The 27189-nt window shown below is 54.6% G+C and overlaps 1 protein-coding gene across 1 annotated transcript in view; it reads right to left on the bottom strand.

Moving 5' to 3' along the window:
- The window catches only part of LOC105700260 (complexin), a 106611-nt gene extending 81181 nt beyond the window's left edge, over window positions 1-25430 (bottom strand). The window contains exons 1-2 of the mRNA XM_012425936.1: window positions 25326-25430; window positions 14623-14672 (exon numbers count right to left, since the gene is read on the bottom strand). The gene's annotated coding sequence lies outside the window, so the exon portion shown is untranslated. The remainder of the gene's footprint in view (window positions 1-14622; window positions 14673-25325) is intronic.
- Window positions 25431-27189: the final 1759 nt, after the last annotated feature.

The raw sequence follows: 27189 nt of genomic DNA, 5'->3' as shown, positions 1-27189 counted from the left end.
TGCGGCTGACATCGATTCAACGCAGACGAGGACGGTCCGTGTTTTACTCGAGCGTCTCATTCGAGATTGTATTAACCGAATCGGCCATTATTTTTCACTGCGTGCACCCCGGTTAAGGAAACTCTCCTCGTTTCCACTCTGGGAAACGGGAGCATAGCGGCAGTATAATCAACAAGGAGGAGACGCAAACTTCGCTAATGACTTCTTCCTAGCCCAGTTGCGAGAGATCCCGGAAACTCCTCGGTGAAATTCGGGAGAAAAAGCGGGAAATAAGGAAACAAAGATATTACGGACTCTTCGAGGTGCCGATGAGGCGATAAGGTGCACAAAGAGTCGAAAGGGATAAACGCTCCCATCGACAGTTGCAAATAATGTCGGGATCCCTTCACGGCCCTGAGTTATATACGGTAATGCCTCAAAGACCGGGGAAGGGAAAGCCCAGGACTCCACGAAACGCTTGAAATTTGGAGCGAGCGACTCAGAGTGGAAATAGATGGGCGCGATTAAATCAAACCCGATCGAAGCCTCGTTAATCCCGATCGGCCGACCACTTTGGGATATAAATTCGCGAGAACTCGCCCGATGAAACCATTGAATATTTCGCCGGCCTCGTCCTGCACGAAACAGGACGACGCGGTCGTCGGGTCGCGCATCTGGGTCAAATAATTCAAGTTAAAAATATATCGATTCGCCGGGGTGACCACATCCGTCTGTATAACCGATCGACAGGATTGCCGGAGTCTCCGGGCCGAAAATATTCCCTGATGGTCGCGACGAAACCAGAGAAAAAGGAAAGAATTAAGTTCGCCATTTTGGATCCGCTCTCGACGCGGAAGACTCAAGAACGCCGTTGGCATCGATCGCTAAAAATATCCTCAGGAAGCCAGGACTGGTCCTTTTCTCTATTTTTCTCCAGCTTCCCAGAGGGGTAGTTCACCCCTTGGATGCGCATCGAGGTCCTCGCGAACGACCTCGAAAATAAAAACGAAGCGCGGATGTCTGGGGTTAAAGACAGCGCGCTCAGGAAGCGCCGAAACCTTTTCGAACGCGCGGAATCGAGACAGGTGCTTGGTTAGGGGTTGCAGGTTCTCTCCTTAAAAAAACAGGTCCTTAAAAATTGGATGGACTGGGCCAATTAAAAAGCACCGTTTCCGGGATCGCGAAACGACGAGGAACTTTGAGAGACGTTCCCTCAAAGGGCGTCGAGGGTCGTCGAGGACGTCGGGGGCGTCGAGGCGCTCCCGTAATTTAATATTCCATGCATAAAAACATAAAATCCCTTTAGCGCGGCGACGCTCGATTCGCGATCCGTGGTTGAGGGAAGACGAAGGAAAAAAAAATGGGGGGACAAAGGACGGCACCCCCGAAAAAAACGTAAAAGGGTTGGGGAAAAAAATAATTATAGGCGTCACCGTTTACCTTTAGAACATTCAAAAGAGAATATTGGAATAATTCATTTAGGTCGAGACCTCGGAGGTTGGCGCGAAGGAGACCCAAATCGCGGCACATCCCCGAGAGGGAGATCATCGATGCCGACTTTCCGAGTTTTTCCAGGTTTTCGCGGTTTCGGGAATGAATGGTGCTTAATTTTATAAGGGGGCGCGAGGGGGGTGCAATTACAGCGGGTGGCGACCCGCGGAAAACCGTCCCCTCCTCATTACGGCGACGTCGCGACGCTCCGAGGAGCACGTATAAGCGGACCCGAACGTACCCCTACAAACAACCTCCCTCCCCCTCGGGGACGTCGCGACGCCGGAAGACGCGTCGGGGGTGGGAACCACCCCTCTGAAATAACGCCTCCTACCCTCGAAAGGAGACGGGAAGTTCGCCATTTTCGTGTTTTTCGAAGACCTCGCGTGCCACGGAGATCCCACCGGCGTGGAACACGACGTGGAACAACGTCACCTGATAAGAGCGTGAGCTTTTCAATTTCACGTTTTAAATTAAAAAGAAAGAAGGAAAATGGAGAGAGAAAAAAGAGAGAAAATGGAAATCGCTTCGAGCTAGACTCCATGGCGTAGTTTTATTCCCTTTGTACCTTTCCTCCCTTTTTTAATAAGAGAAGAGGTTCGGATATCAGGGGGCGTAGCCGGGGCGGGCGGGGGCCCTTATCAGGGGGAGATGAGAACCGCGCATTGCACTCGGTGCACACGACTGGCGTATGACTGGCGTATGACTCGGGTGCAGGGGGTGCGTTCTTATCGCCGGGGGCAGAAATTAATGACGACCCCATTCTCTCCCCCGAGCCTCGTGCCTCGAAAGGGATGCTTTATCACCACCCCCAAATCCTCCCAAATCGAATGGAAATTTCCACCTTCGTCCATTTTTTTTCCCGACCATTCCTTCGCCGCTATTCTTTACGTTCTTAGCCAGCTCGCTATTTGCACCTCGCACCTGCCCAAGGGTGCACCCCAGGGGTGTATACCCTATACTGGAGGGAGGAGAAGTTCGTTATAACGAGACCGAACCTTTTACCACGATACGCGAATGAGTTGCTGCACGGTTTCGTTTTCAATGGGCCACCCTTTCGTCGCTGGAAATCCTTTTTTCCACCCGCGACCCTGTTCTACCCCAAACCCCAACCCATTCCCCAGGGTGTGCCAAATTGACGGACTATTTTCTTTTCTTTCATTTTTTTCGGAACTCACACGTTCCAGTTTCGCACCCTCGCCCGGATTCGCACTTTTTAAGGACTTTCAACCCTCTACCCTCTTCCTTCTCCTTCGAGAATTAATTCACGCTCCCTTCACCGGTGATAATTAAATTAATAAAATGAAGGGAGAAATGTCTACAAGTGGAGCATGGCTCGCCGCATCGTTCCTCGAAAATCCCTCAAAATGTGACGAGGAGGGTAACGACGCTGTATGCCGGCGAATATTACTCCGGATTAACCCAATTTCACTAAAACATTCCATAAACATCCATACATAAATGACGGGTATTTAAAGTTTCGTTGGGAGAACAACGAGGCGAATTAGAGCGGATTTATGGAGGGCAGGTTTTTACTTCAGCTCGACTCCGAATCGTTAAATTTCCGCCAGGTGAAACGGGGGATCCGGTGTTCCTCGAAATGCAAATAAAGTTACTTAATCGGTCATTACGAGCGTCCGCCTCCGCGAAAGAGGGGAATTACCCGCGAAGAATCGGCCGCGCAATTAACGCCGGGGTCGTGGGGATAAAAAGAAGGGCAGAGGGGAATCGGGGGCATTTTATTAACCACCCTATCTCCCCTTGATCCTGCCCCGGTATTTCTGTCAATTACGGCTCCGCAGAAATAGAACGGAATCGGATCAAAGTGCACCTTATGAGAACTTTCACCTTCCTGGGAGTAATGAGAAGATCCGGACCTAAAGTCGCCCCTCGGAGATGGCTACACCGAGTCCCTCGACAAAATCATTATCAACGACGTAAAAAACATGAAGAGCTCCAGACGTCGACGAGATTTGAAGTTGGCGGTGAAACGAAACTCTCACACGTTTATATCGCTATAAAATATAACATAAATAGGAACGTATTGTAGAATATAGGGACGAATGAAAATAAAAAAATGAGTTCTTCGAAAGGGAAAGGAGGAAGATCGAAAAGGAGAAGGGGAATATATTTTTTGAAAGGAGTAAACGCTGACAGACATCTTTCGGGAGTGGTGACGTTAATTCGGCCGTTCATCGGCGAAGTCGTCGACGGACACAACGGATGAGGTACGCGGATGTAGAACGCCGGTCCACCGGAGGGCAAGAGGAAGATGGAAGTCGCCGATACATTTGTCACGCTGACTTTAACAGTGCCCGGGACAGAGATGGATCGACCGGCTTTCGAGCATTCCTCCGCGTATGCCGTGTATAAACCCCGGCGCCCCGACGTCCCGGCGCGGCGTCCCGACGCCCGCTCCATCCCGCAAATGAAACGCCCCGAATAACCCAAAGTCACCCTGTCTCTCCCCCGATCCCAGAAAACCCCTCGTTAAATCGGGAGAAATCCCGACACACAAAATGCGCCGTGATAACGGGAGCGAGAAAGTCCAAATTTTGCCCTCGCGAAGAACTCGGCGCTCGAAGGTCTGGAAAGGATCTTTTTCGGTCTACGGTGGAGGAAAGAGAGGGAGAGACGATGAGACGTGGACGAGAAGGTGATAACGAAAAGGCTGAAATTTTGATAAATGCGACAAATTAGAGGGTAGCGATAAGGTGGAGCTTCTTCAGGGCATGCAAGGACTCGGCCATCTGGTCTCGAGGGGCCCGGAAAGAATCCCTCGCTAGGAAGGCCCTTAAGACTTTTAATCTTCATTAAGGGTGGAGGTGAGAGAGGGGGATAACGGGGATGGAGGAGGAGGAAGGAGGGAGATAGAGAGGAGAACATCGTTAGTTAGAGAGGAAACTCGGAGACTGCACGTAAGAACTCTTGTACCTGGTACCTGCAACCACCGAAACCACCCCCGAGTAATCCTGGTAAATATGGCTCCCGGGGATAGTTAACTCGTGTTATCGCTAGCGATTCTCTAAAACTAGATTTACACGCGAGATGAGATAACAAAAAATGAGAACCTCGAAATCGAGAAATCGGAAACTCGTACATTGATTTCTTTGCCACTGCTTTCGTGACGTTGAAGGCAAAAATCGAATAAGAGATGGAAACGATGGGATCTTCGGTTAGGTAAAAAATGTAGAGATCGCATGTAAGAAATGAGGTAACCTCCACCCCTATTTAATCCGGGTAAATATTGTTCCCGAGGGGGATAAATCACGTTACCAAGAGCGATTCCCCGTAAACTCGATGTTACCCCCGCGATTGGCTGAAAGAATCGAGAAATTGAAAGCTCGCCGAGCTAATCTTCCCTCGAACGATTTTGTGGGGGGAATCGAATAAGGGATGAAACCGTAAAAGGGGAATAAAAAATTCTTGTATCGGCGAAACGCCTCCGAAAGGAGTTCCTTAATATCCTTAGAGCGATCCCGCTGTCAGACGAGATCGTATATATCCCTCGCCCCTGTTGCCCTTTTTTTTTTCGGGGGTGGAAACTTGACGCGAATATTTCACCCTGTCGTTTACAAGGCAGCCGCGAAAGCTCCAATTTAATCCACTTTCTGCCACCGGAAGTAGAGTAGCTTTCACGAGAAATATTTCCTGCGATGTGAATGCATCGAAACCGAACGAATTCCCGGGAAAGGGATAAATTCCAGACTTCGGGAAACATCCCATAAAAAAAGGAAGATGAATTTGACAACGCGATTCTCGATTTAGGGGCGTTTCGAAGGTGCCTTGCCCCTTCCTGGAAACGTTTCGGAGTTTCGAGGGGACCTCGAGACAATTGAATGTATTTCGGGGGAACGACAAAAGGAAGGGGATACAAACCAAGATCAAAGGAAGGGAAATGCGATAAAGGGCTAGAGGGGAAATGCAGAAAATGCCCATAAATTCGGGGACGAAATTCTTTCCCGATGGAGATTGGGTAGATTCAACCCTTTCGTGATTCGATCATTAATTCGAGATTCTATAAAATCGTCGATAGCGTCCGATTTAATATTCAACATATTCGGTCATTATTTCATAACGATAGGAAGGAGTTCGGTACCCGATGTCAAATCAGGGGCAATTTGGAAATTACTATTGGACGTCGGTAAAAATTTAGGAAAGTGAGGAGAGGGGGAAATTAGTTTCCCTGGAAAAAGGGGAATTTCAGCGACGTTGCTTTTGCGTCCTAGTTTCGCCTCACCTTCGGCGGAGAACGGCAAAAGTCACGTCGCATCGATCAGTACACCAAAGGTAGAGCATCTAGGTACTTCATACATACATGTAAGTATATACGTAAAGCACATATATACTTATGCCGATCCCCGCGCTCCGCCTTTCGTCAATGAAGATACAAGACGTCTTCTTTGGGACAAAGACGAGGAACGACCGTCCGACAACTGCACTAACCCCGTTTCCATCGCGCGAGGGAAAAAGGGAAAAAGAGAAGGTCCTTTTTACTTCCGCGAGACTCGATCCTGGATCCTCTTACAAACCGATACCGTTTCGTTCCCTTCGCTAATCGGTAGCGGAGAAATAAAAAGTACACAACTACTCAATTTGCAGGAAAAATATTCCGGCCGACCCTTTCCTGAAAAAAGAAAGGACTTCCTGGCATTTCTTTCCCTCCACCTTCTCTCCCGTTTATCGGTCCCCTCTTCGGGCGCGCAGGACTCGATACCAGGTCCGCTGGTGGAACTATTCCAATTATCAGGCCACGGTGGCACGAAAGTCCTCGAAACTATGATTGCCAATCCCAGTTTTCCGGCACAGCTGACCCGCGCGGGAAAACGTGGGGAAAAAGCTCGGCGGTGCTGCCGGGAGTATATAAGAATTCGAGAGGGGAGGTTTATTATGCAGTCCCATCGCTGGATCGGTCCCGGGACATCGGAAGGCGGGAAGAGTCCCCGAAGAGAGCCTCCCGAGTTTTCATCCCCCTCCACCTCCGATCCGAAGGGAAAGAACTTATTCTAATTAGCAGCCTCGAGAAATTCATTATCGCTCCAACGGTTCGGATTTTAATTAAGGTCGACTTCCGCCCAGATATATATATATATATTTACACTTGCACTCTTTGATCGGTTATTAAATCTGGAAAAATGTAAATGGTGCTGAAAACGGCAAAAATCGAGACGGTTGTAACAAGGGGGTGGATAAACAGCGACTTTTCGGCCAAAAGTGGATTTATCCCGCAAGTTTGGGATAAATCCTGGAGATCTTTATCTTTAATCTGGGGGTTGCGGTTCCACTCCCTCGAGGATCATTCCTGTATTGGATTCATCCCTGGTTTGGATTTACGGGGCGAAATTGATTCCAGCGAGAAAGTGGTGCACGTGCATAAATATACGGGGTATTTACGGGTAATTTCTCGCCCCCGCGTTTCCACCCCCGTGCCGCGTCCGCCATAACTCGACCATGAAATATTCAGGTCCGAAGCCTCCGGAGGGTGAGTTTACCACCCCGGGGCAGAAGAATGATAAATTCGGCGAGATGAAGCTCTCGAGCTCGAGATTCTCGGCATTTAGGGGGCGGTTCTTTCGAAAGAAACCGATCTTGAAGAGAGGTTTGTTGGACGAAATGATCAAGTTCCTCGTTGAATTCCTCGAAAATTCGTAAATAGCATATCGTGATTATTTTGTCACCGAGAAATTCGGAAAATTGTGAAAACGCTGGTGGAGCTCTTCACGAAATTAACGAGCCCACGAGGACGTCCAGGGGGATGAATCGCTTTTTAAGGTCCACCCCCCACGGATCGATGACGCCAACTGTGAATAATTCGGTCGTAACCCGAACACAATTCCTTCGAGCGAAATTCGGGCAAACACGCGTAATTTGCGAGGATATGTGCGCGCGTGTAACGCACCCCCGAAGTAATACGTAGGGGCGCGCGCGCCCACGTATACGTAGGGGTGGCGCGCAATACGTCCTCGCGTATGCATATGCAAACGGGGTTGCAACCGGATCGCGGGGCCAAGGGGTGGGTGTTAATGCTAATCCAATGCCGCGAGCGGAGAAACTCGGTTTTAATGTCATAACCCAGGGGTGAGGCGCGGGTCACCGTAACGGGAGTTGTGCACCCCTTCCGGCTCGGAGTGCAACCTTTTCGCTGCGAGGGGCATCCAGGGAGATTTCGGGAACAAGGGGAATTCGGTGGAATTACGAGAAACTCCAAGGGATTTTAGGCCATTTTTTTAAATGCACAGAAAAATGATCCCTTCGACGTTGCACGGTGCACCGAGGTAGAAAAGGGTGCAGGGTACCAAATACCAATAAGAGATGTTTCGTTCCTCGCCTGGAATCCGCGTTTTCGGTAAGGAAAGAAAAAGGTGGAGTCATCTCTTCGAGGTCCTTGAAAGGGGTGCATTTGGTATTCGAGAGGGTGCAGGTCGAAATTGAGGTGGTTTCCGGCCATCGCGGGGGACTCGACCCACTAAGGGATGGAAGGGACGTTTCGTTCTCCGGGAAAAATCCTTACTTTCGGCGAGGCAAAGAGTCACTTTGGCGAGCGACCTTAAACGCGCCTTCCGGGGGGTAAAATCGGCCAGCAGCCCGTCAAGGGGGTTGATGTCGAGCTCGCGTTACACGCCGTAATACCGCGCAAACGAGGGAAGAAAAAAGTGCACTCGACGGTTCACGCGATACTTCGCCGAAAGCCACTTGACTCCGTAAAAAGTGGGGGTAGGGTCGAATTTCGGAAAACCGATTCTCCTCGACCATTGCTGGTCAAATTCACTTTGACGTTCCACCCTTAAGGTGATACGAAAGCGGAGTCCGAGAAATTCCGATTTGGCGGAAATATTTCGGCCCTATATTCGGAAAGGGTTGCAGGGTTAACGCAAAACTGAAGGAAACTGGAGAAAGGCTGCTCAACGGAAAATTGGAAAAATAGGAGGACCGGAGGTGGCACTTCGTCCCCCTGAGATTCCAGAACGTGTCGCGAAGTGTCGAGAAGCGGGACCAGGGGTGATTCCTGACTCGATCAAAATTATTCTCTTCCGCTCGATTACTCGAGGCGCACCCGAATCGCATCCAGGGGGAAGATCGAACGAAAAAGGGGTGGATGCGCATGGGTAGAGGGGACGGTTGGAACTTCCGGCATGAGACGGGGTGTAATAGATGTAATAGCTCGTTTAACCGCGTCAGAAAGAATATGTAAAATCATCCATCAACCCCCGAGGGCCACCCTTAAAGAACCAACATTAGCCCCATCTCGTGTTCTACACCCTCTTCTGGAACTTTTGACAAAACGCTTAATGGATCTCGGCACATCTTCTGCATACTTAAAATTCGCAAGGAACGGCAATCACCCCCTAACAAACCCACCCCCCGTTTTAAACATATTTCAAATTCAACGAATCGCATAAGAAAAAATGAGCATACCTCTAAAAAGCCCCCCTTAAAGAAGGTGAAATAAGGATCTAAAGTCACCTCTCAGAGGTTGCACCCCTTCGGATCGAAGTCTCCTGTGGAAATCAACCCCCGGAGTTGGCGCGATTTCGAGAATCGTAAATCCGAAATGGGTAGGCCGAGGTTTTTCAGCGAGCTTACATAACGGCGGAATGGTCGATCGGGGGTGCGATCGATCGTTCCGAGCTTCCCCCTGCTGCTCGCTTCATCCCTCGAGGTCTCGCGAGTCGATCGCAAAAGAAAAAGACTCGGCGCTTCCGCGGGGAGTTTGTCCCGGGTTTTCCGTGCGGGATCGGCCGAGCCGCGAGGCGACGCGACATAGATGGGAAAAAAAAACGGGCAGGGCGAGAACGAGAGAAAGGGGGGAAGAAAATAAGAGTAATCTCGCTTTACGGGGCGCGCGCACTTGACGTAATTATTGCCATAGTGCCCGGGGTGAATGCGGGTTAACAAAATCCGGAGCTCTTGCGCCGCGCGGCCCGACAAAGGCGAGACAAAGGCGAGACAAAGGCGAGCTTAAAAGCACAAAACGCTAAAAGCCTTCGGCCGCCTCGATATCCCGCTTGACCCGCATCCGCGCCGCGTGCGATCCTCTCGTTCCGTTGGAGCGGATCCCCGGCTCGCGTTTACGAAGGCCACGCGACGTAATTCGCCGCGAAATCGCTGTTCCTCTAATTCCGCTTCGGTTTCCAGATCCTAGGACGAAGAACCGAATACGCTGAAACGCTCCGAAGAGCCGGAAAACGCGAGCGCCCGCGTCTCCTGGGGAGCGGAATTTTTCCGCGCGAACGACCGGCCGGATTCCGGTTTCATTAAAGGCGAAGAGAGAAGCCCCGCATCGCGTTTACGTCAGGCCGTTTACGTGACGGAATCCGGCGCGATTCCGCAGCGTGGTCTCTCCGTCGAACCCTACGGTTCGTCCGCGCGAAAAGCGACGCGGAGCAACCCCAAAGTCCGAGGGTAAACAAGTTCCTCCGGGGAAGCGATTAGGGTAACTTTGGAATGCGACGCGAAAAGGGTAAGCCCGGGAGATTGCGGGGGCGCGGAGAGGCGACGGTCCTAAAAGCGGGCGATAATCGCCGACGGAGGTGCTTCGCGAGGGAAATCGCGCGAAAGTTGGTCCGCGCGGGCGGGGAGACGTCGTTTTTCGAAAATCCAACCTCGTCCCCTCGCGTTGCGTCCGGAACGCCCGTCGCCGCAAATTTCCATCCCCGATTCCGGACGCGGTTTATCGCCGCGACGAGGACGGTCGACGGCGGCATTTCTTGGCGCGGGCGATAAAGAGGCCCCGGCAAAATGGCGGCCGTTTTCGCGGCAGTTCTCGCGGCTCAATTACGCGGCTTTACGAGGACGTTCGCCGGCACTTGACGCTCTTCTCCCTTTAACGCGTGAACTCGCCCGGGAAGTCGCAATTCCGCGTCCGCGGCGTCCTCGCGGAGGAGGACGCGTGTCGCCCCAAGGCCGAGCGACCCTCGCTAACTTTTCCAAAAGTCTGAGAAAACGGCGATCCGAACTTCCTCCTCGGGGCGAGGAGCGAAACCGAGCCCACTCTCTGGTGAGGGTTCTTCGGGGCCGTTTCGAGATGTCGGAGGGTGGGGTCATCCGAGACCGCCCGGCTTCATCTGGATGAGTCCGGATGAGTCCGGATGAGTCCGGATGAGTCCGGACCGATCTGAACCTATCTGGATCCCGCCGGATCTCCTCGGATTCATCCGGATCCGTGAAAATCTATCCGGCTGGATCCAGAATTTTTCCTCCCGCATCCATTCAAACCCGGCCAGGACGGGCCTCCGGCCGCCATTAATCGAGACGTCGAGTCCTTCCCTTCGCCATATCCGCGCGATGGCGCGATGGCGTTGTTCGCGGGGAGTCCGCAGCCCCCGACCGAGGGTCGGATCGGCGCACCCCTGCGGAATGGCTGCATCAGCGGGAGAATCGCGCGGCGCGTCGGCACGCGTCGCATATTGGGATCGCTCGGATGTCTCCGGAGGGGTGCGCGCCCCGGGATTCCGCGTCGTTATAATTATATCCGGAGTCGTAATTCGGGCACGCACCGCCACTTTCCGGACCGAGGACTCGCACGGGGAAAACGGGCGAAATTGCGGATTCCATCCAGGAAGGACGGAAATTCGACCCTCGAGCGGTCTCCGCCAACTTTTCGGCGCGCTCGCGTCCCTTTAATTGGTCCTCGAGAGCGCTCGAGCAGGAGCACCCCTCGGAAAGGCACCCTGGCTAAGTATGCGACCCAGTTTCCCGGGGGAGATTTCGAGGCTCCTCCGGGAGACGAAAGCCCGGGTCGGTTCGCGCACCCTCTGCCTGACGAGTGGAGAAAGGGACGCTTTTCCGTCCGGAAAACGGACGCGTCGCCCCCGCTCCCCGACGAGCACGGAAGAGTCAACGAGACGATTCGGCGAAGTTTTAAAATCGCGGCGCCGTTTTCCTCTGCGAGTCCTCTTCGAGAAAAGCCGGCCGAGTTTCCGCTTGCATTATGGCCCAAGTAACGTCGAATGCTCAAACGAGAAAAAAGGATGGCTTCGAAAAATCAGTTACCACGCAAGGAACGATTTTTCGAGAAATTAAAAAATGTCGCTGCCCATTTTTCGTCAAGAAATGTTGGTCGGATACCACGGTGCTCTGTTTCCTCTCGACATCCCGGCGAGAAGTCGACCATTATTGAAACTTGGCGGCGATTGCGCGTCGCGCGAACATTAGTTATTAATTCGCGAGCCCCGGGCCCGGGAAACCGGAAAGCCGGTATGGGAAAGCAGGGAAAACCGGGGAGAGATGAAAATCGCTACAGGGACGAGCATATCGGATGGCGGCGCCGGCACAAAGGATGCCACCCCGGAAACAATGAAACGCACTCGGACGGCCGCGCGACGAGCTCGGAAAACCTCCAAAGGGATTCCCGCCACTCTTTGAAAATTCTTTTCGGACCATTTTCCGACGAACCCCGCATTCCGGTCGACGCAAACGAGTCGGTCTCGTTTAAAGGACAGTCTCAAAAAAGCTCCCTGGGAGAATTAACGCTCTCTCGCATCGGGAGGACTCTGCTAAAATTATTGGCTCAAGTGCATCTTGGAAAAGCGGAGAGCGAATAAAAGTCCAGGGGCTAATCAAGAATGGACCGCCGATAACACGGAGAGCTTATCGACCTTATCTCCCCGATGGTTCGCTTTAAATGGAAGTTATATAATAAATGTCTCGCGGTATTTCGCGAGGGATCCTCGACGTCCATAAGCCGCGGATCGGGAAGGGCACAAAGATCCCCTTTCCCGGGGGAGGTTGTCGATCGGGAGCCCGGGTCTCCCTCGAGCCTTAAACCTTAAACCCGAGACGTTATCCACGCTCCATCCGATAGGAGCAGTCCACCCTATACACCTTGACTCCACTCCCGGAGGAATCCTCCCAGCCGCGACCCGGACCTGCCCCAATCCCCGTCCTTTCGGACGTTTAGATAGCGGGAAATTCAATTTCGTTTTTGCACCCCAAACCCGGCCCCACCCCCGGTGACCCCTGGTTCGGGGAGATACGTCCTCGGGGAAGCTGCGCGAATATCTCTCCCGCTCGGATTTCGGATTTCGGATTGCGGATTTTACGCCAATTGACTCCGCGACAGTCAAGAAGGGTCCGACCGTCCCGGGGGGGGGGGACAACTCCTTCGACGCCATTTTTAAACTTTTTCAGCGCTTATTGTCGAGCTACAACGACAGGTGCTCCTCCTCCCGTCCGGCATAAACGTACCTAGGAGGTCAACTGCAGCTGCGACTCGAATGCTCCTCTTCCCTCGAGCGAGGGGTAGATTTTCAGAGGGGCCTCGGTAAATACGAAGTAAAATAAAACTGGGGCGGTACGAGGACGACGGTAAACTTCAGAGGGGTGGAAAATGGGAGGGGAAAAACGAGCGAATGCGCGCTTCCTACTTAGGTCGCGAGTGATAAGGCGAACTAATCGTCGCGGCCGCGTTATCACGGTCGAGTGGGAATTATTTTATTTTACGAGGCCGCTCCGCTCTCCCCCGCGACTGCGGAAATGCAGTTGCGTGCACCCGCGGCCTCCAGGGCCGACAATAAGTATGCACTCCGAGTAATTTAGGCACGCGATAACGCTCACGGACGGTACGTGCTCTAGAAGGCGCATTGTTCGCGACAGAAGCTCCTCTCTCGTCCCCTGGACGCCGGGCCATTCCGACAAGATAGGGACACGAGTCGACGGAGTGACGGGGCTTCTGGGCGTCTTCGAGGGGAAAGCGAAGAGGGAGGAGGAGAAGAGTAGTTGGAGTTGATTTAGGCGATCGGGGGAAATGGTAACGGCGGGGAACGACAGGGTGGGGGCATTTCCCTCCACTTCGGGATGTTCTACGTCGAAATGTCCAAGAATTGAACTTCGCTTCGACCCAAGGACGGCTACTGTCGCGAGGAGCTGAAATAACTGGGTATTTCGAAACTGGAAGAAGTCAACGGAAACGTTCATCAACGTAATTGGAATTGATGGGGTCGAAAATATCTCGCAACGACACGTATCGGCCTCGTTAAATCCTCTTCGCGGGTCCCTTTTCCTTCCTCCCGGGAGGAATTCACCGCGGCACGCGTCAATGGCGTAACCGAATTTGGCAAATCGCGCCGCGAGACGGAACGAGAACGAAATGGAGGTAACCCGGGAAGCGGGGGATGAAGTAGAGGAATAAAAATCCAGAGGCGATCGCGCGGATTTCGACCGCTCGAGGAAGGGAGATTAATTTTCCCCGGATTCGCTGCCGCGCGTTTTCTCTCCCCGGGGAGGAGATAATTCGCGGTCCGTCTTCGCCGCGCCGCGAAATTCCTGGAAATGGAGGAACGCGGCCGGAATCCGGCGTGGCACGTCCGCCGCGTCGTTACCGCATCCGGCGACGGGGGCGGATCCGCCGACTAGCGATCCACCTTGATTACTGATTAGACGCGACGGAGGCGTCGACCCCTCGATTAGAGCACCTCGACCGAGGAGGACCCGTGCCCCGCGTGACAAATATTTGTCAACCGACAATTAACGGAGGTCGCACCACCGGGCAACCTCCGAGTCGTCCCGGTCGGAAGCCTCCCGCGGAACCCGGGGGTTCCGTTCCCGGTCCCGGCGCTCTCGAAGAAAGGGCCCGGGGACTTTAATGGAGATTCAAATCACAACCGGTCCTCGACATTTCCCGGGAAAAATGGGTAACGGCGAAGAGTGCGCCGAGCTAGAAAGGGAGGGTGGTCTTTCCAATTAGTTTACGAAGTGGAAGTTCCGAGTTAACTCAGTTTCACGAAGTAATGATTACTCCTTCATGCCACCGAGGGGGGACGGGGACCAGAAGAGAGGGGGGTACCGAGAGTTCCCTCCATTATGCAGCGAGTTAAACGCATCCATATTGATAAGCCGTCGCTCCACTCTTCCGTCCTGGCCATTTCGGAAATCCAGCCCCCTCTCGCTCCCCTCCGTCTAATTTTCGTTCAAACAATTTCATCACATCCGTCCCTCCCCGCCTATCTTTTTCTCCCTGGGCTGAATTTTCATCCGACCGTCCGTTATGGAGATAGAAAATAAAAATTCACCTCGCTACCAGGGGATGAAAATCATCCCTTTTGCGGGGCGACGCTCCGTAATCGCCCCTCGACCGAACGCGATCGTGGTCGCTACGCGTAATTAATCGTCGAGTTCTCGTCGAAAATGAATAAAATCGTGTCGTCGACTTACCCCTTTCGTCAGCCTTCTCCGAGTGTCCGGAAGTCTCGCGATCTCCTCGCCTGAAACGAAAACGACAATTTAGGAACGGGAGAATTCGTCTCCTGTTCTATTTATTTTAAAGGCGAGATTCAAGGGAGGTGTCAATTTCGGGAAATTAATAAAGATTCTCCGTTTCGTCCTCCTAGTCTCCCCTCCACTCCCAAAGAAGGGGGGCAACTTTCCTCAGCCCCATTTTCCAGTCAAGGGGGATCACCCCAAGTTTACACTTCCCCGGGAGGAACAGGGAAAACACAGGCGTCGCGGGGGAAACTTTATATTGCCGGGGCAACTTCGAAAAAGTTTACCCTCCCCTCCCCTCGAATCTCTTCGTCGCAGATAACGGCTCAAGTTAAATAATAAAAATGTCCGCGATGTAAGCAATATAAAGTTGAGGTTGCTCCCGTGAGCGAAAAGTGGCAATTACGAATGTGCATCGCGCGGATTCGGGGTGGACGATGGAACGTTACGTTCGTTTAACGACCGATACGGCTCGGTTTAATTCGGCGAAAACGCGACCGGGGTGAGATGCGGAAGTTCGGAACATTAACGAGAATCGAAAACGCTTCTTCATCCCCTTCTTCGAGGCCTTCGCTTAAACGGGCAAACTGCAACTCGCCGATCCGCTTAGCGGGAACTTCGCGAGCACTACTTTCGACCCCCGTCTACATATATGTACAAACACGTATATACGCGTGTATATATAAGGGATCGGACCGTACAATAGCCCGGAATCTACGAAGCTCTCGAAATTTGCAAGCACGGCTTATTACGGGGCGTTAAGTGAGCTTAACGTATCTGGCCCGAACCAGTTGCGAACTGGTCCGAAAGCGCGGCCGAGCGAGCTGCTGCACATCGCGGTGCATCCCGAAGCGAAGTGCAGTTTTCGAGAGGTCTCCTCTTCCCCCCCCCCCCCTCCATCGTAGATGTAAGTACGCAGAGCGTACATAAAGGCGGACGTATGGTCGAGGTCGAAGAGACGGAAACTCTCGAGAGGACGAAAACGAAGTATTATCGCTGGAGGTTAGGATGGAAAGCAGCGCCGAAAAGCTCGTTCACGCTGACGCAACTTTATTATCCGTGGCCGTTTCTCGACGGAGATTTCTCCAAACAACGGGGAGGGAAAAGGACACCGGAAGGGGGAAAGCGAAGGTGGAAGTAGGAGGCAGAGGGCAGTTAGTAAAATCTCGAGGGGAGCGGGCCGGTCGAGAAAAACGCGGGAGTGGATATCTCGGTGGTTTCGCTCTCGGCGCGACCCTCGAGCCGAGTTAGAGGCGGAATCGCAAGAGGTGCTTCCGCGAGGAAAATGCGACTTCGCTGATCCCGAGTGGTTTCCCGGACACCGAGGAGCATTTTGCTCGAATCTCCTGGAGTTTTATGCGCCACCTCCCCGTGACACCCTTCGTCTTAACTGCGGCGGCCGCGGAACATCCGCAGCGATCGCGATTTCTCCCTCCGCCTCTTCGCCGCTCGAAGCGACTGTCTCGAGTCGCGGAAAATATTTCGGAACTTTTCCATCAATTTTCCAATATTATTTATGGCCAGGAATTAAGGCAAAAACGGTGGACTCTCCCTCCGGGAAAACCTCGACTTCCACCCGCGCGAATCTCGACGTCGGACCCGCTTTTCGCCCGACGTTGAAGCTAATCGATCCTCGGCCCGAAAAGCCCTGAGTGCACCGCTACGGCTCCCGGGAGTTACAAGCCCCGAGGTCGGCGGAAAAATTCACTTTGCCGGAAAAACGCTGACGAGAAGATCGAAAGAAGCGGCCCGAACGCGGGGGCGAGCCTTACCGCGAGAAATCCGCGTCCGGAATTACGGCGGCGCGGACCTTCGCTCTCCCGCCCTTCCGACTCGACGGATGTTTCCCGACCCTCCGGGAACCTCCTAAGAATCATCCCCGACTTCCCCTCTCCAAAATCAATTTTCAATTTTCTTCTCTCGCGCCATGGAACCAACGACGACGATTCCGCCCCGGGAGAGGAACGCGAAAATTCGAGTCCAGGAAAAATGCCCCACTCGGACTCGCGGCATCCCCGGCTCTTCTTCGGCTTTCCCGCTTCCCCTCGCGGGGGAAGAAGGAAAACAAGTGACGAGGAATATCTCACGGAAAGAATAATTCCGGGGGACGGCGCGACCCTCCCGGACTCGGGAAAGCAACCCCCTAATATCCTTAAGTAAATCGCATCTCGGCCGGACGGAGCGGCCCAAGGACCGGGAGGGGCCGGGAAAAAGGACGCGTTATGAAATGCTTTCAAGGCGGCGCAATGTTGAAAAGTCCATTAAAACGGCGGGCGAAGTCGTAAAAAGCGTGTCAAGCCCCGGGTGGAGTATCGCACCCCCGAGGCCGCCCAGGGGGTGGGCTCGCGCGAGTCGAGGAAACGAGCCCGGTGAAATTTTTACACGCGAATCGATAAAAGTGACAACGGCCGCATAAAAGCAGATAAAAGCTCCATACGCCGCCCGTGCAATTTGTATCGCTTTCATCGGTCGGCGCATCAAATTTTCAGCCGGGAACGAGGAGCCTCGCCAGGAAGGCAGCGCGATTCCCGTCTGGCGTTTCCTCGCGCGCGCGGTTTGTTCTCCGTGACCGAGGGAGAAACGGAGGAGAGAGAAAAATGTATCGAAAAAACGAGTTTCCGGTGGGGCAGTTCGCGACGCGAAAACGCGGGAAGCGAACAAAAAATGGTCCTGGTGGGGGTCTTTTTGGAGGTTGCGTCCCTCGGTTCTTCGAGTTCGTTGGAGGGCGAACGATCGGAAGAACGTTTGGCTTCCTTCCTCGATGAATTCGTCGGTGAAACTTTATTAACGAGGACGAACGGAAAGGACTTTACGTTCCTCGTTCCGGGACGAAATGACTCGTTCGTCCAATTCCGGTGCCCCGGGCAAAGGATGGATGCCCTTCCCGACGCCGCCCCCCCGGAGAAGTTCTCCGATCGGTTCTCCGTCTCTTCGGGGCGTTCTTCCCGATCGTCGGGTCGTTATTCCGAGTCTCGGCCAAGAGTTCCCAATTTCCCGAGATCCGTTTAGAGCCGAGCTTATCGTTTCCGCCTTCTCGGGGTGGTTTCGGGAGAGTGGCCGGGCTTTCTCCGACGGGGTCTGCCCTCTTCCCGGAGCGAAGGCTAACGTAGTTTCTGTCTTTGCCGGGCTCGAACTTGGCTGCGAGTTCTGATCGAATTACCGGGTGCACGAGGTATCATGGTAATTGCGACAAGTTGCAGCGCCTCCTTGCAACCCCCCGCGACCTCGCCGGTTTCGCGGCCGCCACCCTTAGGGCTACTTGAAATTGAACGCGATTAGGGTTGCCGGGGTTGCGCGCCGCGACGAAGGCATCGAAGTGTCCGGTCTGGGTGCCAAACCCAATTCGACCCAACTTCCTCGGTCGACCAAACTCGCGGAGCACCCAGCCGTGCAGGGTCGAGGCGCCGAAGCGGGCGAACGACTCCCTTGTCCCGAAAGAAGTCGAAATTCGCGATCTCCGGACCACCCCGAAGAGATCAACGGCAGAAATAGCGACGCCGATCGGGATCTCCCCTGCTAAAAATCACCCCAAAATGGCGGGCCCTCCCGCGGGTCGGCGGAACCTCGAGCGCCCTCCTCTCTAAATAGGTGGACGCGTTTCCAGGGGGTACGTCAAAGGGGTGACACCTCCACGGGAACCATGGAAAGGGAGAAGCGCTCGTCGCGCTCGAAAAGCGCCAATAACGCGTCCGTAAAGGGGGCAAAGTGATTCGATTACGTCCCGGGGGAGGGACCGGGGGAGGGACCGGGAGGGGGACAACGGAGCCGCAACTCGCGTCGCGTTTTTCGCGCGTTTTACGAGCGGCGCGTCCAACGGGGCCAAAAGGAGGAGGGGAGGGATGTCCCTGGAAACGGGATCGCCGGGAACGTGCTCGCCCCGGACGGGATATATCCGCCCATCCTGGCCGCTCCGTGTCCGAGAAAGGGCGAACGGAGGTCCCGGCCGAACACCGGAAGTCTTTTAGGGGCTCCTCGATATTTTACAAACTTTAGACCCCTGGCGATCGGGCCTGGACGTTCCCGATACTCCCTTTATCCTCGTTGATCCCTCGGGCTCCGCCGCTCTCGGAAAGGACTCGCGCGTCTTCCGGGTCGTTTCGTCGGGCTTTTCGCATCGAACGGGCAAAGTCGCGACTTTTACCCGCGATCTGCGTATTTTCGCGTCGCGTAGGTTAAGCGGAATTGGGAATTTTTGTTAACGAAGCGACGCCGGATTTTTTATACGAGGCATCGAAATGGCGACGGACGCTTTAACCCGCGAGGGAGTGCACCAAAATGGCGGCGCCGTTTATTCGTCATCTCGAGGGAGCGACAATGCCGAGAGGGGATTGGTCCGCGGCCGGAGATTTTCCGCGTCCACGGGGGGCAGTTTCGCGACACAAAGGTGCACTCCACCGTGAAGAGCCACCCCTCGAATGGCTCGTAACCCCTCCGACCGTCGACCCCCCTCTGACCCCAAGGACCCCCGCGAAGAGTCCTGCTGCGGTGCGTAGGCGCCTGCGAAACATTATACGTGCCGTGATGTCTTTCGGAAATAAAAAATAATTACCGAAGAAAGATATCCGGTCATTTTTGTAGCTTGGAGAACGAAAGGAGCGAGGGCGTCGAGGAGGGTTCCCGACAACGAGGGGGGAAGAGATCGTGCCGGTTTCTCGTCGACGGCAAAGATCGCGAGGGATTCGACGAGAAAGAAGAAAACGGTGAACGCCGGAAGGAGAAGCGACGGTCGCTCCAGTTTCGGCCACGTCGAGCTCCTGACGAAGTCTCTTCAGGGTGGGTGGGGTTTCCGTCTATGCAGAACTTTCTGTCTGCGGATTTCTGTTCGCCGACTACGTGTCAGCACTTCTCGCCCCCGTTCCCGGGACTTGAAATTGAACCTCGTCCAATCGATGAGAAGTCACTGTCCTATCTCAGATTCCGGAAAAGTCTTCCCAACCTGCACGACGAAATGGCACCGGGACGTGACGCTCTTCGAAAACTCCACTCGAGAACCCCCCAAATCCCAAAGTCCCGTAAAAAAATAATTTTAGTCCAAAAATGAAAATAAAATTGTAGACTCCGTGCCTTGCCTTAAATCCATCTCCGCGTAAACGACCCGAATCGATCGATCGATTCCTGCAAGACTCCTCGGGTCGAGCACACATACACCGTTCTCTCAACTAATCCCATAATTTTGGAACATAATTGCCACGCGAGCGTGACTCGCCTGGGAGATCCCGATCCCTGGGAGGGCCCCGAGGAACGCCTTCCTTCCTCGCTTTCCCGATATCTTCGCGAAAGGATTTACTGGAGAAGAAATTCCAGGTCGACACGGTAATTTTCAAAAATGTCGAGGTCATTGCGACGGCTCCTTCGGGATCTGGATGCGAGAAGGAGTGGTTCTCCGAAGGGTGGAGTAAAACTCGCCATTAATTGCCGCTAATCGCCGTTTATCGCCGTTCGTCCCTGGAGTTTCATCTCTTTTCCTTCTTTTTTTATTTTGTGCAAAGGTACTTTCGGTCTCCGCGAATTCGAGGATCGCGCTTTATCGGTGGAGCTTTGCGCGAGCGAGAGGACTCTCGATATAATTCAGGATATCCGCGGAAGGGCACTCTCGACATCCATTTAAAGGGAATCCAGGGGAAGTAACGCGCGTCGCCGATTTATCCCCCTCTAGTAATCTATGACCGCGTTTACCCAGCGCCGCCGGCGGACCCGAGATTCCTCCTTTAAGACAAATCGCTGATCGATCCTCTCTCCCTCTCTACCTCGTTCTGCCTGGGGATCGTTAACGTCGCTCTTGGAGGACCAAATTCTTGCATCTAACCCAAGTCGACCGAAGCAAGGACCCCCCCATCCTCGAAGGAGTGCCCGTCGGTCCGGCCTCTCGAATTAATTCGATGAATGCATTTCATGGGTTGATTGGTTCATAAAAATTGATCGCTGACAGATATCCCATTGCATCGGCCCCAGGAAAATTAGGGGAGGGGATTGTCGGCGCGAAAACCCGGAATCTAAATCCGGTGAATGTTTAACGACAGCCTAAACGCGTTTCGGGGAGAAAAGCCGTCGGGCCTTGGGAGGGCCGTCTCGGGGAGCGTAAGAGAAAACGGAGACGGAATGGCCCCGGAATTATTTATTGGAAAAACGGCTCCGTTGCGTCGGCTCGAGTACGAGCACGAATCTCGCGTTAGCTCCGAGCCGGATGGACGGCAGAATGTACTCGGAGTGCTAAAGCACATTTCGAGGAAACTCCACTTTCTCCCGTTGCCGCCTGTCCCTCGATCCGAAAAGGAGATATCACGGGGAGAGGACGCGGCGGAAGTGCGACGGAAATGCGCGATAACGCGGAGTGGAAGCTCAGCAAAATCGCGATCGAAAGCGCATATCGATACGCGACGAAAACGCAGGAAAAACTCGGAGAAATCGCGGTGGAAACGGATGACGAGGAGAACGCGACAAAAATGCATCGGAAACGACGTCGTCCAAGCCACTCGGGCTGGTCGGAGAGTCCCCTCTGGCTGGGATTTTCAGGAGAGCGCCTCCCGTTAAACGCGCCCCTCGTCCTCGCTTCGCCTGCCAATCCCCTCAATGACCGCTCTTTAACACGTTGTTACTATTTTCCCGTTCGGTTTGTCGTAGACCGCCCGATATTTCATTTCCTCTCGCGAGCGAGTTTGCCTTTGTTTGGAGGGATCGCGCTAGCGGAATTCAATTTATCTGCGAAATTCACGCGAGCGAACTTCCGTTTGTCCGGATAAATCTGGAAAGAGAGCTCGCCGTCGCTCGCGAAGATCTCTCGCTCAGATTTGATTGACTAAAACCGCGAAAACAAATTAAAGAACATCCCGAACGATCCTGCGAGTTCGCTTCCGACCGCGAAAATCCCTCGCGCCTCTCTACCGAAATCGCGAGAGTGGATTATAAATCATTGTTGAAAATCTCGCAAACGACTCGAGCGAGACCGAATCCGGGATGACGCGCAACTCGATCGGCCGATCGACCGGATGGATCCCGTTGGCCATTAAGCGCGAGTCCCGTTGCAAATCGCAAATTCGCGGAATCCGCAGCAAGGAGAATCCCGAAGACTAATGGGGAATGCAAATCGCGTAGCGGTAGCCCTCGACGATCGCGAAGACGTCGGCGATCGACGGAATAAAGGTAAGAAAATTTCCATTCGCCGATTCGCACGATTCGCTCCCAACCTAGAAGAGGCCATCGAGACGAACCGGGCCCCTCTCGGCGGTGCCCGTTCTTTATGTCCCGCCATGTTTCTCCTGTCTCCGCGACCCCCGCGAATCCACCCCGAGACCAGTCCAGGGAAAAATCACCGTAATAAGCCCCGACGGAAGTTACACATACGAGTCAGGGACAAGAGGGGACGGGAGGAGCTCGATTTTCCCAACCGAGCAGGGATTTCGAGAAGAGGGCGGCGGCGTCGTTTTCCCCGGTTCCACCCCCGATGTCTCGTCTTCTAAAAATATCGGAGCAATAAATTTCAGAAAATTTGTCAGTTTCGAATCCACCCCCGATGCCTTTCTCGTAAAAATATAGAAACGATAAATTTCGGGAAAATTCGTTTCCCTCGAATCCACCCCTGAAGACCTATTTACCGAAAAATCGCGGCAAGACGTTCCACCGAAAATCGTGCGCCTCGAATCCATCCCGAAAGACTTCCGAAGATATCGGAGCAATAAATTCCTTTTCCTCGAGAATCCTTTCCCGCGGTTCCATTTACCGAAAAATCGCGAATTCTCTTCGAATCTACCCCCGAATCTCGTCTAGCGAAAAATAGTCGTACCGAGTCGCGATGCAAGTGAAGACCAAGGAAGTCGGTCCGGAACCAACGGACGCGACAAAAGGCGGGAGGGAGGGAGTCCCCTCGGGCCGGCACGCGCGATCTCGTCGGGACATTGTTTCGTTAATTAAACGGATAAGCCGTCGAGGCGTCGCCGTCGATCCACAAAGCAACGGAAACGTTTCGACGGGCTTGACGGACGTCCCCGATAACAAAGTTACGTCGCGAAGGGCGGACTCGCCGTCGTCCCCCTCTCCCGCTTTTCCGCCTCCTATCGAGAGGTGACGTTTGCGGGCCACCGTTTTCCCCCTTCCCCGCGTCCATAATTAAAAATAAAAGTACTCACGCTCCGTTTCCGTGTCGCGTCGGACTCGTCTTTCGGTTCCTAGACGCGCCTTCGGGCAATCCCCGAAAAACCGACCTCGAAAGGGAGAGCCGCAACGAGGCGATGCAACGAGGTGCAGAGGATCGCGGAGAGGAGGAGAAAGACGGAAACTTCGCGCGGAGAGACGAGAGACCCCGAAGAAGACGTCGAGGCGCGCCACCCTCTTCGGCATCCAATTTCGCGCGGCCTCGAATCGGGGATGCTCGATTCGCCGTCAAATCGCGTGTCTCGCCTGGAAGAGACGGCCGAAACCGCAGACGGCGTCTATTCCGGGATTTCGAGCTCCCGAGGGAGAGACCGCCCCTCGCCTACCCCTTCCGAGTCCCGCGGCACGAAAAACGGGAGGGACGGGGTCGATCAATTTTTCACTTAGGGAATGTCCGCGGACAGCCCGCCCTCTCCCTCGGGACCCCGGGGTCAGGTGTCGGGAAGGATTCCCGTCGATCCCGACCCGGCGCAACCCTTGCGTCTCCCGACAGGACTCGAAGTCCCGTCAAAATCCCGTCCCGCGGCATCGTATTCCGGAAAAGGGGGGCCTCTCGCGGGGGTGGGTTCCCTGCTGGAAAAGTTCGAGGGTCGTTCAAGGGAGGCGAAATATGGCGGAGCCGCGGAGGGCTCGATAAATTCCCGCTATCCTTATCCCGGAGTTATCGAGTTCTCTCGCGGATGGCGACTCCGCGGCGCCTTTCCCGCCGATTTAAATCCCGCCCGGGCGGAACTTGGCCGCGACCCCGGGCACGAATTATCGGCCGCGTAATAGGATTTCGCGATGTTGTCGGAGGTAATGCGCGTCCGATAATGCCGGGCGGTCAGGGCGGCCTTGATTTATTTCGTCCGCCCCGAGGTGGGCGGGCGCCTTATGTCCGCGGGCCTTCGATCTTCGAGGTATCGATCGCCGGGCGATTCATTATTCATTCCCCCCTCGATACAAGGTCGGTTCGAGAATCGCCGGTTGCCGGCCGACTTCGCCCTCTCGCCCATCCCCTGATGAGCCACCGCCCCGAAGATCACCGTTGTCTCGCCGGAGCGAAACGTGCCCAACGAGAACGTCCGGACCATTTTTTTTTTCTTTCCGCGACAAAGGGTAATCTCGTCGCTGAGCACCAGTTTCCCCCGATGACCCTTAACCCGACCATTAATTTGCATCGCGGCATCCGATCTACCGTTTCGCAACTATTCCGAGTTTCTTTAACCTCCCCCAGCAGGAGCCGCGAAAGTCTGGGGCAACCGTGGCCGGTAGTTGCGCCGAGTAGTTAACCCCGGTATGCAGTCGGCCCGATCCTCCTCTCGAGGGGAGTTCGCGGTAGTTACTCGCGCGTCTCCTCGAAACGAACCTCCGTTCCGCCCGCGAATTCCTCCCGACCGATACGGCAGACTGCGGAAACGCGCACACGCCAAAACGGACGCGTTTGCGAGGAGTTTGACCGTTCCGACAGCGGAAGTCCACCGTTTCCGGCTTACTTTCCCTTCGCAAAACGTACGGGACGATTCGTTCTCTTTGGGGCGGTCCATTTCAACTCGAGCCAACCGCCGAGCCGTTGTCGAGTCGGAGTAATAATCCATATTTACATCTGCTCTTCTTAAACAGCGCCCGTTGCTCCGATTCCAAACAAGCCGGGACTAATTACGTTTACCCGGGCCGCAATCAGCCTTGCAATTAAGTCGCACTTTTCAACTCGCGGATAATTACGGCGTTTGCAGTTCATGCATAACGCAAGTCGGTTGTTAAAACACCATTAACGTATGCCCTGGACAGGCCAGGAGACGCCTCGATCGAAGATATCGACCGGCGTTATCGGGGATCGAGTCGACCTCGGCCGACCTCCGAGCAACCTTATTTCGGGACCTCGATGAGGAGCCCCGAGGAGAGCCAGGACTTCCGACAATGCACCTCCTGCATTGTATCGCGAGGTCCTTTCACGGGGACCCTTTTTGTTTGACCGAAAAGAACGTCCGCATTCGATAGGGCAAGAATCGAAAAGAAAGAGTGCAGTTTCCCGCAAGCGGCGGAAGAACGCGGAAGCGCACCTGAAACGATAGGCCGTCAAAATCGATGGGCGGCCTAACCTAACCTCCGCGGCGTGGCGGTGCAGGGAAGCGAGAGAGCGCGAGAGAGCGCGAGCGAGGGTGGAGTGGGCGGGAGAGAGAAGGAGCTAGGCCGAGCCTGGAGGGAGAAGGAAAACGCGAGGAACCGCGGCAGCTTTCGTCAAAATGGATAGAGCGGAAAAACGGGAGAGAAGAAAGGAATCCCGGAAACGCGCGCGGGAGACGAGGGGGTCGAGTCACATGGGGCGGACCACTGGTTATTCCACATCCTCCGCGTTCCGTATTTAAAATCTCGCCGCATCGTTCGAACTCCGTTTCCTCGTGACGGGGGAAAGATACGAGCCCGCTCGAAAAGGCCGCAGAGGCCGGCGAAAGGTCGCGCGCCCGCCACACCGGGGCGTAAAGAGGAGCAAACGGGGTCGCGAGGACGAGAAGACGTACACATACCTGGAGCGCCGGTCGCAGGCGGTGGTCGGGCGGGCCCGAAGCGTAGAGCCGGAGGGAGGAGGGTCGAAGTCTCGTGACGAGCGCCGGTGGACCGAGTGAACTGCGTCCGAGTTCAGACTGAGCGGTCGGCCGCGGCCGCGCGCCGGTGGCGCCGCGCCGCGGAGGGCGCCGCGCGCCATCGATCGCCGCTGGAGGGGGCGCCGCGGAGGGCGGGGCGAGACGCGCGCGCTCGTCGGCCCTCTCCCTCGCGCCCGTATCGAGCGCGGTGGACCCTCTCTCTCCCACGGCCGTCCGCGGACCGAGCGCCGCCTCGCGGCCCGACCTGGCAACCACGAGGTGACTTTTCGTCTCGCTTTAAATCCGATTCGTAACCTCTCTCGGTACCCTTTAGCGTGACACGATTTCGCGCGAGCTTATATCAGTTTTGTACGTTTTATTCGGATTCGAGGCATCGTCGAGAGACGACGGTTCCGGTTTTATTAAAGGCCGGACGCCGCGAGGATTTCATTTGGTTTACGCCGCGCACGTGGCGCGACCCCCGCGCTTCCGACTCGACGCCGAGAAAAAAGTACTCCAATGGAAATCGGATTTGCGTCAGCTGGTTTCCCTTGCGGCGGGTCCGCTCGATCGATGCTCCTCTTCTTCGGCTTCTTTGACGGGGATCTTTTTTCGGCGCTTTTCGAGGGGCGCCGAAAGAAGGCCCGAGAGACTTTTAGGCGGCGGCTTCTAGGCGCTCTTCGACTTTGGTAAAGTAGAAAACTCGTTTATCGAACGTCCCGAGGAAGCTCCGCGCGACTCGCCCGGGCGGCGGAAGGAGGCGCGCGTGGACGAACCAAACTTCGAACGGAGAAAGGAGACGCGCTTCGCCGCGGAATAACGATCGAATCGTTATTCGATTCTTCGGAGAAGTGCGGTGGATTCGCTGGATATCCGACAATGAAAAGAAAAAGAGGAGCAGCGACGCGTTGGGCGAGGAATCTTCGAGGACGAGACAGGAGGAAGAGGCGGAGTCGAAGAACCTTTCGGAGCGCGAAAAGAGGAAGAGAAGAGCGAAGGAGAGCGCGGGTCTCGAAACCGATTTTCCGATTTATCACGAAACGATATTTTACGATACCTTACGATACTTTACAACGCTTCCGTCGACGATACGACCTCCCCCCGCTGCCGGCACTTTACGAGAGACAAGAGTCGTCGCTTCGACGGAAGTCGAGCGGAAATACCGGGTTAATGGCGGATTTTAGTTTCGCCTCCCCCCCGACAAATAAATCACAATGATCCGTGTCGGGGGAGGCCGATCGGCCATTGTCCGCGGGGGCGGTGAAACATAAAATTTAATCGCCAAGGTCGATAATGGGAAACGAACGTCGCCGCCGATTCGCGATTCGGACCTCGTCGATCGGGTCTCTCGGTTAGACTTTTTCGCGGCCAGAGCGTTAATCCAAAAGCGCCCCCAATTAATCGCTCCACCAGACTCCGTAATTCTCCCCGCAGCCAGCGTCTCGGCCGCGTCACGTTTCCGCGACAGGTCGCGGCGGTGTCGGATGCACGGAAACCTGGGGACTCTTCGAGGCCATTAACGGGCGACCGCGCAGTGCCCGGTGGCGTACCGGAGATTAGCTCATTTCCGCGCACATACTCCGGCGCGGCCCACGATAAAGGCTCGCGCCAGAATCCGCGGCGTTTCCGCGCCAGAATCCGCGGCGTTTCCGCGGGACCCGTAATCGAATGGCTCTTGTCTCGGGAGTCGTCCCGCGAGGCGGCAGCTTCGACCCCGAAGAGTCTCCAGATTTTCCGCCACTCGTCGTTTTTTCCGCGAGACGCGCGGAAGGTGCAAAACCAAGCCCAAGACTGCCCTTACCATTTT

Source organism: Orussus abietinus, unplaced genomic scaffold (genome assembly GCF_000612105.2).
Source record: "Orussus abietinus isolate OABI.00-Male unplaced genomic scaffold, Oabi_2.0 scaffold18, whole genome shotgun sequence".
Lineage (NCBI taxonomy): Eukaryota > Metazoa > Arthropoda > Insecta > Hymenoptera > Orussidae > Orussus > Orussus abietinus.
This window is presented reverse-complemented; position numbering and strand designations above follow the sequence as displayed.